We start from the raw sequence: 16817 nt of genomic DNA on the forward strand, positions 1-16817 counted from the left end.
ATCATAAAGATCAGATCAGAAATAAATGAAAAAGAAATGAAGGAAACAATAGCAAAAATCAATGAAACTAAAAGCTGGTTCTTTGAGAAGATAAACAAAATTGATAAACCATTAGCCAGACTCATCAAGAGAAAAAAGGAGAAGACTCAAATTAATAGAATTAGAAATGAAAAAGGAGAAGTAACCACTGACACTGCAGAAATACAAACGATCATAAGAGATTACTACAAGCAACTCTATGCTAATAAAATGGACAACCTGGAAGAAATGGACAGATTCTTAGAAATGCACAACCTGCCGAGACTGAACCAGGAAGAAATAGAAAATATGAACAGACCAATCACAAGCACTGAAATTGAAACTGTGATTAAAAATCTTCCAACACACAAAAGCCCAGGACCAGATGGCTTCACAGGTGAATTCTATCAAACATTTAGAGAAGAGCTAACACCTATCCTTCTCAAACTCTTCCAAAATATTGCAGAGGGAGGAACACTCCCCAACTCATTCTACGAGGCCACCATCACCCTGATACCAAAACCAGGCAAAGATGTCACAAAGAAAGAAAACTACAGGCCAATATCACTGATGAACATAGATGCAAAAATCCTCAACAAAATACTAGCAAACAGAATCCAACAGCACATTAAAAGGATCATACACCATGATCAAGTGGGGTTTATTCCAGGAATGCAAGGATTCTTCAATATACGCAAATCAATCAACGTGATACATCATATTAACAAATTGAAGGAGAAAAACCATATGATCATCTCAATAGATGCAGAGAAAGCTTTCGACAAAATTCAACACCCATTTATGATAAAAGTCCTGCAGAAAGTAGGCATAGAGGGAACTTTCCTCAACATAATAAAGGCCGTATATGACAAACCCACAGCCAACATTGTCCTCAATGGTGAAAAACTGAAACCATTTCCACTAAGATCAGGAACAAGACAAGGTTGCCCACTCTCACCACTATTATTCAACATAGTTTTGGAAGTGTTAGCCACAGCAATCAGAGACGAAAAAGAAATAAAAGGAATCCAAATCGGAAAAGAAGAAGTAAAGCTGTCACTGTTTGCAGATGACATGATACTATACATAGAGAATCCAAAAGATGCTACCAGAAAACTACTAGAGCTAATCAATGAATTTGGTAAAGTAGCAGGATACAAAATTAATGCACAGAAATCTCTTGCATTCCTGTATACTAATGATGAAAAATCTGAAAGTGAAATTAAGAAAACACTCCCGTTTACCATTGCAACAAAAAGAATAAAATACCTAGGAATAAACCTACCTAAGGAGACAAAAGACCTGTATGCAGAAAATTATAGGACACTGATGAAAGAAATTAAAGATGATACAAACAGATGGAGAGATATACCATGTTCTTGGATTGGAAGAATAAACATTGTGAAAATGACTCTGCTACCCAAAGCAATCTACAGATTCAATGCAATCCCTATCAAACTACCACTGGCATTTTTCACAGAACTAGAACAAAAAATTTCACAATTTGTATGGAAACACAAAAGACCCCGAATAGCCAAAGCAATCTTGAGAACGAAAAATGGAGCTGGAGGAATCAGGCTCCCTGACTTCAGACTATATTACAAAGCTACAGTAATCAAGACAGTTTGGTACTGGCACAAAAACAGAAATATAGATCAATGGAACAGGATAGAAAGCCCAGAGATAAGCCCACGCACATATGGTCACCTTATCTTTGATAAAGGAGGCAAGCATATACAGTGGAGAAAAGACAGCCTCTTCAATAAGTGGTGCTGGGAAAATTGGACAGGTACATGTAAAAGTATGAAATTAGAACACTCCCTAACACCATACACAAAAATAAACTCAAAATGGATTAAAGACCTAAGTGTAAGGCCAGACACTATCAAACTCTTAGAGGAAAACATAGGCAGAACACTGTATGACATAAGTCACAGCAAGATCCTTTTTGACCCAGGTCCTAGAGAAATGGAAATAAAAACACAAATAAACAAATGGGACCTAATGAAACTTAAAAGCTTTTGCACTGCAAAGGAAACCATAAACAAGACCAAAAGACAACCCTCAGAATGGGAGAAAATATTTGCAAATGAAGCAACGGACAAAGGATTAATCTCCAAGATTTACAAGCAGCTCATGCAGCTCAATAACAAAAAAACAAACAACCCAATCCAAAAATGGGCAGAAGACCTAAATAGACATTTCTCCAAAGAAGAGATACAGATTGCCAACAGACACATGAAAGAATGCTCAACATCATTAATCATTAGAGAAATGCAAATCAAAACTACAATGAGGTATCATCTCACACCGGTCAGAATGGCCATCATCAAAAAATCTAGAAACAATAAATGCTGGAGAGGGTGTGGAGAAAAGGGAACACTCTTGCACTGTTGGTGGGAATGTAAATTGATACAGCCACTATGGAGAACAGTATGGAGGTTCCTTAAAAAACTAAAAATAGAACTACCATATGACCCAGCAATCCCACTACTGGGCATATACCCTGAGAAAACCATAATTCAGAAAGAGTCATGTACCAAAATATTCATTGCAGCTCTGTTTACAATAGCCAGGACATGGAAGCAACCTAGGTGTCCATCATCGGATGAATGGATAAAGAAGATGTGGCACATATATACAATGGAATATTACTCAGCCATAAAAAGAAATGAAATGGAGGTGTTTGTAATGAGGTGGATGGAGTTAGAGTCTGTCATACAGAGTGAAGTAAGTCAGAAAGAGAAAAACAAATACAGTATGCTAACACATATATATGGAATCTAAGGGAAAAAAAAAAAAAAAAAAAGAGGTCATGAAGAACCTAGTGGCAAGATGGGAATAAAGACACAGACCTACTAGAGAATGGACTTGAGGATATGGGGAGGGGGAGGGGTGAGATGTGACAGGGTGAGAGAGTGTCATGGACATATATACACTACCAAATGTAAAATAGATAACTAGTGGGAAGCAGCCGCATAGCACAGGGAGATCAGCTCGGTGCTTTGTGACCACCTAGAGGGGTGGGATAGGGAGGGTGGGAGGGAGGGAGATGCAAGAGGGAAGAGATATGGCAACATATGTATATGTGTAACTGATTCACTTTGTTGTAAAGCAGAAGCTAGCACACCATTGTAAAGCAATTATACTTCAATAAAGATGTTTAAAAAAAAAAAAAAAAAAAAAAGAAAAACAAAAAGACACATGCACCCCAGTGTTCATAGCAACACTATTTACAATAGGCAGGACATGGAAGCAAACTAAATGTCCATCAACAGAGGAGTGGATAAAGAAGATGTACATATATCTAATGGAATATTACTTAGCCATTAAAAGGAACAAATTGGGTCATTTGTAGGGACGTGGATGGACCTATAGACTGTCATACAGAGTGGAGTAAGTCAGAAAAACAAATACAGTATATTAACACAGATATGTGGAATCTGAAAAAAATTGGTATAGATCTCATTTACAAAGCAGAAATAGAGACCTAGACATAGAGAATAAACGTATGGATACCAAGGGGGAAAGGGAGGGTGGGATGAATTGGGTGTTTGGGATTGACATATATACACTATTGATACTATGTATAAAATAGATAAGTAATGAGAACCTACTGTATAGCACAGAGAACTCTACTCAATGCTCTGAGGTGACCTAAATGGGAAGGAAATGGAAAAAAAGGGATATATGTATACATATTGCTGATTCACTTTTCCGTTCAGCGGAAACTAACACAATATTGTAAAACAACTATACTCCAATAAAAATTTTAAAAATACAATACTATTTTATATTAATACAATTAAAATATTTAGAAAAAAAACAAGTAAACAAAACTAAAGATCTAGCATTACCTTATAGTAGCCCAGTAATTGGCTAGTTCAGTAAACAGGACTATGAGCTAATAGTGTACTTTTGAAAACAATGTTTTATGCAAAAATACTTTGATACATTTCTCTGTTGATTTTAGAAATATTTTGACACATCTTAATGTACGTCTTGAGAATGTCTTCTAAGACTGAAAGACCACTTTTTATCTAGCCAAAGCCTTCCTTTGTGTGGTTTTCTAATGGACAGTCAGCCTGTCAGTTTGACTCAATCAGTCAATGCCCCTACGATTCAATGCCCCTACAATTTGTTCCAGGAGGGGAAAAAAAAAAAAAAAGATGCTTTGCAGTTAATCATTTTTTCCAGGTTTAGAATTTTCCTCAGCTGATAGTTATAACTGATTCTTTAAAATTCCTTTCAAATATCTGCAGTTTATGGGCCCATGGAACACCATCACTTTTGGTCAGATGAGCCTTCTAGGCTGGAGTGATATTTTTTCATCTTAGTCAAAATTAGACGGTGAAAGACAAATACCATACGATTTCACTCATATGTGGAATATTAAAAATGAAACAAACAAAAAGAATATAAATAAACAAACCAAACTAAACAAAAGCAAACATGTATATACAGAGAACAGAGTAGTAATTACCAGAGGGGAAGTGGGGGAAGGGTGAAATGGGTAAAGGGGGTCAACTGCATAGTGACAGATGGAAACTAACTTTTGGTGGTGAGCACTCTGTAGTGTATACAGAAGTTCAAATATAATGTCATACACATAAATCTTATATAATATTATAAACCAGTGTTACCTCAAAAAAATTCAAGTGCAGGATTTCTGGTTAGATATCCTGCAATACATCCTTACTCTGAGTGTGTCCTGTGGGCTATGAAGGCTCTGGCTAGACAATCTCTGGCCCTGGGATGGTCTTCATTCTTGTGTTTCCTACTTTTCTCATCTAAAACTTAAAACTTCAAGCCTGGCCAAGGCCTTGGAGATGATTTAAGTTCAAACAGAGGAATTGAGATAGAAGAAGGAAAAAGACTTGTTCAAGGTCACACGTGAGGTAAAATAGAGACTTAACATTCTTTTCTCTATGAACCCCTTTGGCAGTGTGATGAAACCTATGAACCCCTTCAATAAATAATGTTTTAAAATGCATAAAATGAAAAAAAATATGATTGCATATTGAAACAATTATCAAAATATTTTTAAACCAAATATGTGATATATGTATTTCTTCTTTAATGCATACATAACAAGATTTAGCATCAAGTCCTGTAACTACCTTCATTTTGGCATAATGATGAGCTTAAATGTTATTTAGAGATATCTGGAATAAATAATATATGAAACTATATGTGATTTCTATTGGTGACAAAGTCTCAGGTAATGTAAGTACTACTATGGTTTGTTGCCTATTGTCATCATTGGATAAAATGCTAAATTTTAGTTAGAGGTTAGTAAAAATTAAGATTTAATTTTTCCCATCCACGTTCATAAACCCTCTGACTTCTGCAAACCCTGTGGACAGCAGATTAAGAACTCCTGATTCAGAGGCAAAGCCTGTTTCCACGTCTGCAAATAGGAATATCATCTTCCTCACAGAGCTATTATGATCATTAGGTGAGATAGCATATAGAAATACATTTAGTACAGAATCTGTCTTCCATTATAATTCTGATGAGGACTGTTATTAGCCATCAGTAGCGATCCTATACCATGCTCTTTATATAGTGTACTTTCAATACACTATTTTGACCTTCCCCTCCACTTCCTTATTTATGTACCTTATTTCAATTCTTTCCTTTCACTCCATTTACCAATCTCATTAATTTTCTTTTTTTTTTTCACATCTTTATTGGAGTAAAATTGCTTTACAATGGTGTGTCAGTTTCTGCTTCATAACTAAGTGAATCAGTTATACGTATACATATATCCCCATATCTCTTCCCACTTGCGTCTCCCTCCCTCCCACCCTCTCTATCCCACCCCTCTAGGTGGTCACAAAGCACTGAGCTGATCTCCCTGTGCTATGCGGCTGCTTCCCACTAGCTATCTGTTTTATATTTGGTAGTGTATATATGTCCATGTCACTCTCTCACTTTGTCCCAGCTTACCCTTCCCCCTCCCCGTGTCCTCAAGTCCATTCTCTAGTAGGTCTGCATCTTTATTCCCATCTTGCCCCTAGGTTCTTCATGACCATTTTTTTTTAGATTCCATATGTATGTGTTAGCATATTTTCTCTTTCTTTCTCACATACTCTCTCCTTGACTTTCCCCTACCTTTCTTTCCTTCTCGTCTCCCTCCCTTTTCCCACAACTCTTTTTAGGCTCTCCACCTCTATATCTCCTCTGAGAGACAAATAAACCTCTGTGTTTAGGGTTTTGCAAAAGGGCTTTCATTCCAGATTTCTTACTATGTGTTTCTTTTCTTTTCTCTCCCTCACCACCAGTCAAATTGAGCTATGAACATATAGCAACACATACAAAAACAGCCCCACTCACAGACCAGTTTGTTATCACATATACTATAGCTTGTCCAGCATAGTCAGTGCTCTGCCTCCCACATAGATATTCATTCCTATGCTGGCCTTTAATGCATCTAGATTGCATAAGAGTTAAGATAAACAGCACCAGTCATGACTCAGTTTTTTTGGTTAACAGTGGAAGGGATTGCTAGGACAATGCCAAAGGTGAGAAAGGGTCTTAGGAGACATCTAATCCTTGAAAGCTCTCTCTAGAAGCCAATTTTTCAAATAGTCTAACCCTATAAAGTGTTTGAAGGGTATGGCTTGTGAGGAAAGACCCCTGACCCAGACAGCTAGAACTTCCTTCCACTCAGGATGAAACTAACCAATGACCACCTCTCCCCTCTGCTTCTCTCCAGAAGAGAAGAAGTCTTCTCTCAACAGACTCTCTGTCTGTTGGCACAGGTGTTGTCAACACCCTCAGTAAAAATGGTACAGACACTTAGGTAAAAGATTTCAATATCTATTTAATCTGAACACATGCATATCCTATGACTAAGAAATTACATTCTTACATATATACACAACAGAAATGCTTTTTTATATTCACCAAAAGATATGTAAAAGAATATTCATAGAAATAGCATTTGTAATAGCCCCAAACTAGAAACTATCCAAATGTCAATCAATAGTAGAATGGATAAATAAATTGTGGTATATTCACACTATGGAATACCATACAGCAATGAGAATTAATGAATTATTGCTACATACCACAACATGGGTGAATCAATCTCACAAACATAATGTTGAGTAAAAGAAGCCAGACAAAGAGTACAGATTATAAGATTCTATTTATATAAAGTTCAAAAATAGGAAAAACCATCCTATGATGTTAGAAATTAGGAGTGTTGTTTCTGGTACTGACTGGGAGGATACATGAGGGGATTTCTGGGTTGCTGCTAATGTTCACTTTCTTGATTGGGGTCATGATTACAAGGTATTTCAGTTCGTGACAATTTATTGAACTATATATTTATCATTTGTGAACTTCTATGTACATTATACCTCAATGAAGAGTTTACTATAAAAGAAAGACACTCAGTAGAACTTCCAACTGGAAAGCAGGAGGAAAGGTAAAAGTTCTAGATAAGGGACAGCAAACTATGGTTCACAGGCCAAATCAAGTCTATTTTTGTAAATAAAGTTTTACTAAAAGACAGCCATGCTTGTTCATTTGCATATTGTCTATGGCTGCTTTTGCACTACAATAACAAAGTTGAATAGTTTTGAGAGAAACCATATGGCACACAAAGCCTAACATATTTACTATTTGGACATTTATGAAAAAATGTTTTCCAATCCCTGCTTTAGATGATTTTTATCTTAAATCCAGGCTCTTTTGACAAGTCAAGCCTCCATCATATGTCATTTCAATCACCTCCTAACTAATCTCCATGCTTCTATTCTTGCCCCTTCCTTTTTCTATATTATCAGTAAAGCAGCAGAGTGGGTGGGAAACTCCTCTTTCTTGGTAGGATGCAGTAAATCTCAATAGCCCAATGTTCCTGGTGCAAAGACTAGAAAAATCTGGATGCATTGCAAACATTCTACTATAAAGATATGATAGAGGTGTGGAAGGTATGGAAACAAAAAAACTGGATAAATTGGATTTCAAGAGAGAGGAAAGTATTTCACAGGTAAGACATTAATTGTGAGCCACTTCCCCTGGGGTTATTTACGGATTATGGATATAAAATGTGATAGTCTTGGCTCACACAGAGGGAGTCTCCTGGGGGAAGGAGAAACAAGTGAAACATTTGGTGGTCATATGGGAGTAGCTTGGAAGAGTAGAAACTTGTAGTGCCCCAACGGCAAAGACAATTTTCCCCAACAGATATTTGCTGAAACTAGGCGGTGCACATGGGAAGTGAGGGAGCTAGGGCAGAGGACTTCTAAAGTAAGTGTGGAATCTAGTTGTACTAGTAGAAGGGAAATTGCTTCAAACACAAAGCTGGTCTCTGTCTTCCAGTTACCATATTTTTCCAGAAATAGATCCACACAAACACGGTCAACTGAATTTTTTTTTAAACATCTTTAGTGGAGTATTTGTTTTACATTGCTGTGTTAGTTTCTGCTATATAATAAAGTGAATCAGTTATAGGTATACATATATCCCCATATCACCTCCCTCTTGCACCTTCTTCCCACCCTCCCTATCCCACCCCTCTAGGTGGTCACAAAGCACTGAGCTGATCTCCCTGTGCTAGGCAGCTGATTCTCACTAGCTATCGAGTTTACATTTGGTAGTGTATACATGTCAATGCTGCTCTCTCACTTCTCCCCAGCTTATCCTTTTCTCTATCCGTGTCCTCAAGTCCATCCTCAATGCCTGCATCTTTATTCCTGTCCTGCCATTATGTTCTACAGAACCTTTTTTTTTTTTTAGATTCTATATATATGTGTTAGCATACGGTATTTGTTTTTCCCTTTCTGACTTACCTCACACAGTATGACAGACTTTGTTCCATCCACCTCACTACAAATAACTCAATTTCGATTCTTTTTATGGCTGAGTAATATTCCATTGTATATATGTGCCACATCTTCTTTATCCATTCATCCGATGATGGACACTTAGGTTGCTTCCATGTCCTGGCTATTGTAAATAGTGCTGCAATGAACATTATGGTACATGACTCTTTTTGAATTATGGTTTTCTCAGGGTATATGCCCAGTAGTGGGATTGCTGGGTCATATGGTAGTTCTATTTTTAGTTTTTTAAGGAACCTCCATAATGTTCTCCATAGTTGCTGTATCAATTTACATTCCCACCAACAGTGCAAGAGGATTCCCTTTTCTCCACACGCTCTCCAGCATTTATAGTTTGTAGGTTTTTGGAGGATGGCCATTCTGACCAGAGTGAGGTGATACCTCGTTGTAGTTATGATTTGCATTTCTCTAATGATTAGCGATATTGAGCATCCTTTCATATGTTTGTTGGTAATCTGTATATATTCTTTGGAGAAATGTCTATTTAGGTCTTCTGCCCAGTTTTGGATTGGGTTGTTTGTTTTTTGTTATTGAGCTGCATGAGCTGCTTTTATATTTTGGAGATTAATCCTTTTTCAGTTGCTTCATTTGCAAATATTTTCTCTCATTCTGAGGTTTGTCTTTTCGTCTAATTTTTGGTTTCTTTTGCTGCACAAAAGCTTTTAAGTTTCATTAGGTCCCATTTGTTTATTTGTGTTTTTATTTCCATTTCTCTAGGAGCTGGGTCAAAAAGGATCTTGCTGTGATTTATGTCATAGAGTGTTCTGCCAATGTTTTCCTCTAAGAGTTTTATAATGTCTGGCCTTACATTTAGGTCTTTAATCTATTTTGAGTTTATTTTTGTGTATGGTGTTAGGGAGTGTTCTAATTTCATTCTTTTACATGTACCTGTCCAGTTTTCTCAGCACCACTTATTGAAGAGGCTGTCTTTTATCCATTGTAAATTCTTGCCTTTTTTATCAAAGGTAAGGTGACCATATGTATGTGGGTCTATCTCTGGGCTTTCTATCCTGTTCCATTGATCTATAGTTCTGTTTTTGTGTCAGTACCATACTGTCTTCATGACTGTAGCTTTGTAGTATAGTCTGAAGTCCAGGAGCCTGATTCATCCAGCTCTGTTTTACTGTCTCAAGATTGCTTTGGCTATTCGGGGTCTTTTGCGTTTCCATACAAATTGTGAAATTTTTTCTTCTACTTCTGTGAAAAATGCCATTGGTAGTTTAATAAGGATTACATTGAATCTGTAGATTGCTTTGGGTAGTATAGTCATTTTCACAATGTTCATTCTTCCCATTCAAGAACATGGTATATTTCTCCATTTGTTTGTATCATCTTTAATTTCTTTCATCAGTGTCTTATAGTTTTCTGCATACAGGTCTTCTGTCTCCTTAGATAGGTTTATTCCTAGGTATTTTATTCGTTTTGTTGCAGTGGTAAAAAGGGAGTGGTTTCTTAATTTCTCTTTCAGATTTTTCATCATTAGTGTATAGGAATGCAAGAGATCTCTGTGCATTAATTTTGTATCCTGCTACTTTACCAAATTCATTGATTAGCACTAGTGGGTTTCTGGTAGAGTCTTTAGGATTCTCTATGTATAGTATCATGTCAACTGCAAAGAGTGACAGCTTTACTTCTTCTCTCCCGATTTGGATTCCTTTTATTTCTTTTTCATCTCTGATTGCTGTGGCTAAAACTTCCAAAACTATGTTGAAAAATAGTGGTGAAAGTGGGCAACCTTGTCTTTTCCTGAAATTAGTGGAAATGGTTTCAGTTTTTCACCATTGAAAACGATGTTGGCTGTGGGTTTGTCATATATGGCCTTTATTATGTTGAGATGAGTTCCCTCTATGTCTACTTTCTGGAGAGTTTCTATCATAAATGGGTCTTCAACTTTGTTGAAAGCTTTTTCTGAATCTGAGATTATCATTTGTTTTTTATCCTTCAATTTGTTAATATGGGGAATCACTTTGATTGATTTGCGTATATTGAAGAATCCTTGTATTCCTTGTATAACCCCACTTGATCATGGTGTATGATCCGTTCAGTGTGCTGTTGGATTCTGTTTGCTAGTATTTAGGTGAGGATATTTTCATCTATGTTCATCAGTGATATTGGCCTGTAGTTTTCTTTGTTTGTGACATCTTTTTCTAGTTTTGGTATCAGGGTGATGGTGGCCTCGTAGAATGAGTTTGGGAGTGTTCCTCCCTCTGCTATATTTTGGAAGAGTTTGAGAAGGATAGGTGTTAACTCTTCTCTAAATGTTTGATAGAATTGCCTGTGAATTCATCCTGTCCCTGGCTTTTGTTTGTTGGAAGATTTTTAATCTCAGTTTCAATTTCAGTGCTTGTGATTGGTCTGTTTATATTTTCTATTTCTTCCTGGTTCAGTCTCAGAAGGTTGTGCATTTCTAAGAATTTGTCCATTTCTTCCAGGTTGCCCATTTTATGGGCATATAGTTGCTTGTAGTAATCTGTCATGATCTTTTGTATTTCTGCAGTGCCAGTTGTTACTTCTCCTTTTTCATTTCTAATTCTATTGATTTGAGTCTTCTCCCTTTTTTTCTTGATGAATCTGACTTATCAGTTTTGTTTATCTTCTCAGAGAACCATCTTTTCGTTTTATTGATCTTTGCTATCATTTCCTTCATTCCTTTTTCATCTATTTCTGATCTGATCTTTATGATTTCTTTCCTTCAGCTAACTTTGGGATTTTTTTGTTCTTCTTTCTCTAATTGCTTTAGGTGTAAGGTTAGGTTGTTATTTGAGATGTTTCTTGTTTCTTGAGGTAGGATTGTATTGCTGTATGCTTCCCTCTTAGAACTGCTTTTGCTGCATCCCAACGGTTTTGGATCACCATGTTTTCATTGTCATTTGTTTCTAGGCATTTTTTGATTTCCTCTTTGATTTCTTCAGTGATCTCTTGGTTATTATGTAGTGTATTGTTTAACCTCCATATGTTTGTATTTTTTACATTTTTTCCCTGTAATTCATTTCTAATCTCATAGTGTTGTGGTCGGAAAAGATACTTGATATGATTTCAATTTTCTTAAATTTACTGAGGCTTGATTTGTGACCCAAGATATGATCTATCCTGGAGAATGTTCCATGAGCACTTGAGAAAAATGTGTATTCTGTTGTTTTTGGGTGGAATGTCCTATAAATATCAATTAAGTCCATCTTGTTTAATGTGTCATTTAAAGCTTGTGTTTCCTTATTTACTTTTATTTTGGATGATCTGTCCTTTAGTGAAAGTGGGGTGTTTAAGTCCCCTACCCTGATCATGTTACTGTCGATTTCCCCTTTTATGGCTGTTAGCATTTGCCTTATGTATTGAGGTGCTCCTATGTTGAGTGCATAAATATTTACAATTGTTATATCTTCTTCTTGGGTTTATCCCTTGATCATTATGTATTGTCCTTCTTTATCTCTTGTAATAGTCTTTATTTTAAAGTCTGCTTTGTCTGATATGAGAATTGCTACTCCAGCTTTCTTTTGATATCCATTTGCATAGAACATCTTTTTCCATCCCCTCCATTTCAGTCTCTATGTGTCCGTAGGTCTGAAGTGGGTCTCTTGTAGAAAGCATATATACAGGTCTTGTTTTTGTATCCACTCAGCCAGTCTATGTCTTTTTGTTGGAGTATTTAATCTATTTACATTTAAGGTAATTATTGATATGTAAGTTCCTACTTTCATTTTCTTTATTGTTTTGGGTTTGTTATTGTAGGTTTTTTCCTTTTCTTATGTTTCCTGCCTAGAGTAGTTCTTTCAGCATTTGTTGTAAAGGTGGTTTGGTGGTGCTGAATTCTCTTAGCTTCTGCTTGTCTGTAAAAGTTTTACATTCTCTGTTGAATCTGAATGAGATCCTTGCTGGGTAGACTAATCTTTGTTGTAGGTTTTTCCCTTTCATCGCTTTAAATATGTCCTGCCACTTCCTTCTAGCTTGCAGAGTTTCTGCTGAAAGGTCAGCTGCTAATCTTACGGGGATTCCCTTGTATGTTATGTGTTGCTTTTCCCTTGCTGCTTTTAATATTTTTTGTTTGTATTTAATTTTTGATAGTTTGATTAATATGTGTCTTGGCGTGTTTCTCCTTGGATTTATCCTGTATGAGACTCTCTGTGCTTCCTGGGCTTGATTATTTCCTTTCCCATTAGGGAAGTTTTCATCTATAATCTCTTCAAATATTTTCTCAGTCCCTTTCCTTTTCTCTTCTTCTTCTGGGACCCCTATAATTCGAATGTTGTCCCAGAAGTCTCTGAGACTGTCCTCAATTCTTTTCGTTCTTTTTTCTTTATTCTGCTCTGTGGTAGTTATTTCCAATATTTTGTCTTCCAGGTCACTTATCTGTTCTTCTGCCTCAGTTTTTCTGCTATTGATTCCTTCTAGAGAATTTTAAATTTCATTTATTGTGTTGTTCATCATTGTTTATTTGCTCCTTAGTTCTTCTAGGTCCTTGTTAAACATTTCTTTTATTTTCTCCATTCTATTTCCAAGATTTTGGATCATCTTTACTCTTATTACTCTGAATTCTGTTTCAGGTAGACTGACTATTTCGTCTTCATTTGTTTGGTCTGGTGGGTTTTTACCTTGCTCTGTCATCTGCTGCATATTTCTCTGTATTCTCGTATTGCTTAACTTACTGTGTTTGGGGTCTCCTTTTCGCAGGCTGCAGGTTTGTAGTTCCTGTTTTGTTTTTTTTTTTGTCTGCCCCCAGTGGGTAATGTTGGTTCAGTGGGTTGTGTAGGCTTCCTGGTGGAGGAGACTGGTGCCTGTGTTCTGTTGCATGAGGCTGGACCCTGTGTTTCTTTTGGGCAGGACCAAGTCTGGTGGTGTGTTTTGGGGTGTCTGTGAAGTTATTATGCCTTTAGGCAGCCTCTCTGCTAATGGGTGGGGTTGTGTTCCTCTCTTGTTAGTTGTTTGGCATGGGGTGTCCAGCACTGGAGGTTGCTGGTCGTTGAGTGGACCTCAGTCTTAACGTTGAGACAGAGATCTCTGGGAGAGCTCTTTCTGATTGATATTACATGGGGCTGGGAAATCTCTGGTGGTCTAATATCTTGAACTCAGCTCTCCCACCTCGGAGGCTCAAGCCTGGCACCTGGCTGGAGCACAAAAACCCTGTCAGCCACAAGAGTCAGTAGAAATGGAAAAAAAAGGAAAGAAAGAAAAGAAAAAAGAAAATAAAATAAAAAAAGAAAGTTATTAAAATAAAAAATATAATTAAAATAAAAATTAAAAAAGTAATAAAAATATAAAAAATGAAGAGAGCAGCCAAACCAATTAACACATAGACCAATGATAAGAAGCGCTAAAAATTAAACTAAGATATACATATAAATCAGAAAGTAGTCAGTTGCATACAGCAAACCCCAAGTCTACCTTTGCTCCCATGTCCACCGCCTCAATTTTGTGATGATTTGTTGTCTATTCAGGTATTCCATAGATGCAGTGTATGTCAAGTTGTTTGTGGAGATTTAATCCGCTGCTCCTGAGGCTACATGGAGAATTTCCCTTTCTCTTCTTTGTTCATACAGTTCCTGGTGTTCAACTTTGAATTTGGCCCTGCCTCTGCATGTAGGTTGCTCTCTGGCGTCTGTTTTTCTCCCAGACAGGAGGGGGTTAAAGGAGTGGCTGACTAGAGGGCTCTGGCTCACTCAGACCAGGGCAAGGGAGGGGTTCAGAATGCGGTGTGGGCCTGCGGTGGCAGACACCGGTGTGACATTGCAACAGCTTGAGGCATGCCGGGTGTTCTCCTCTGGACAGATTCCTGGAGTCTTCCTCTCTGAAGTGTTCAGAAGCACTACTAAAGGACGTAGCGTTGGCAGGATGCTGGGGCAGCTTGGAAAAGGGAAGAGGAAATCCGTCAATTGATTTTTGACAATGTGCCAATGTAATTCAATAGAGGAAAGAGTGTTTGTATCTATTGTGATAGGTCAGTTTGTGCTGGACCCTGTAGTTAAATATTTTGAATATAGCCCCTGATTACCACATCTACTTTGTGTGCTGTCCAAATGCCAAGCATTAGAGCCCTCAAGGAAAAGAGGGAAGAGTCAGAGAAACTAATTTACTCTATAAATATCAGATATTTCAAGGGTCCTAGTCCCTGGTAGATGAATGTATATTTATCAAGAAGTCCTAGGTAGGGAGAAGTGACCTTTTAATAATTGTGTTAGTGGTTTACTGTGGGTAGCTTTCTCATACATTACACCCAAATCCCTTCCTGTATCCTGCCTCCTCTATTAGCTCATCCAGATACTGGAGAAAATGAGAGTAACGAAGTTTTCTCCCCTGGGTATAGGAATGGGTGGGAGAAAAGGGGTTCTATATAGAAATGGATCTGATTAATAGCAGCACTGGAGAAGTCAGAGATAAGAACAGTTTCTCTCTCCCACCCCAACCTATATCCCACAGTCCTGCTCCCCACTCCCAAGATAGGAGAGGTTGAGGAAACTTGATCTGTATGCCATGGAGAATACGTAGTAGTGGAGAGAAAATCTCATCCATAAACTTCTCTCAGCTGGTGGCAGCTCACTGGCAAGCTAATGCATGATAAGCTGAAACAAAATTATTTATTTTCAGCTTCCCATAATATTTAAGGGGCTGGGTGAAAATTTCCTTCATACCACCCCTAGCATATGTTAATATCTGGCAAGCAGAGAGAGATAATTTACTACAAGAAAGAGCATGGGGAGGGAAGGGACAATAATTTGCATTCCCTAGTTAGAGATAAATGTTAGCTGAGGACCACAGAATTAACACAAAGACTTTAAAATATGTTTTAATTAGAGAACCAAGTCAGGGCAACTCATTTAGACTGAGGATTAAATGACTGATGGCCTAGCTTTCCTGAAGAGGAGCTTGAAAGAGAAAGACCAGAAGAAATGGGTAGATACTCTCCTGAAGAGGGAAAGAAACTGGGAGTAGGAAAAGCTTGCTTCCTTGAGCCACATCCTTCTCTGACTACAGGTAAAGGCTGCTCTTAGGCCAAGAACTTTTTTTTCTTATTCCCCAAGCTGAAATAGCCTAGCTCAGTATATAGTATATTAAAAAGTAGGTGGTAGAGATAGCAAGGAAAGGAAAATAGGGAGAAGACAGCAGCCTGTGGGGGAAGATAGATGAGAGATTTGAATATAGAAGACTTAGGAGAGAGGTGACAGAGAAGAGAAATAGCTCTTGGTGAGAACTTTTGAAAATGTGTGGATTGAGCAAATAGATAACTTGCTGAGACAGTTTTATTTCATTTTAAAATTTTTATTTCTGTGAAAGAATAATGCAATCTTGAGGTCTCCAGATTTCCCCCAAGGAGAATATTTTCCACAATACAGTGAGTGAATGCATTGCTCCTCACTTTCTGCACAGGACATAGGCTGACTCATAAGACAACTAATCTATGAGATAGTCAGGCATTTTATAATGGGACTTATACTGTGTTTGAGTTATATTTTGCCTCCTATCATACTACTAGCAAGAACTAAAAAGATAGCTCATTCATTCCTTTCATTTGTCTGAGGAGAAAATTCCTGTGGCAGTAAGAATAAACTCTCTGAAAGATGTCCATGTCCTAATTCCTAGAACCTGTGAATATGTTACCTTACATGGCAAAAAGGATTTTGAAGATGTGAGTAAATTAAGGATCTTGAGATAGGGAGATTATCCTAGACTATTTTAAGTGGGTCCAATGTAATCACAAGGGTCCTTGTAAGAGAAAAAGAGAAATAGGAATATCAGAGAGGAGAGATGTGACAGCAGAAGGAGAGGTTGGAATTATGCAGCCATAAGCCAAGTAATACAGGCAGCTTCTAGAAACTGGAAAAGGTAAGGAGCAAATTTTCCACTGGAGCCTCCAGAGGGAACCGACCCTGCTGCCAACACGTTAATTTTAACCCCATAAGACTCATTTTGGACTTCTAATCTCTAGAACTTTAAGATAATAAGTTTGTGTTGTTT

Source organism: Eubalaena glacialis, chromosome X, assembly GCF_028564815.1.
Source record: "Eubalaena glacialis isolate mEubGla1 chromosome X, mEubGla1.1.hap2.+ XY, whole genome shotgun sequence".
In the NCBI taxonomy this organism is placed as follows: domain Eukaryota; kingdom Metazoa; phylum Chordata; class Mammalia; order Artiodactyla; family Balaenidae; genus Eubalaena; species Eubalaena glacialis.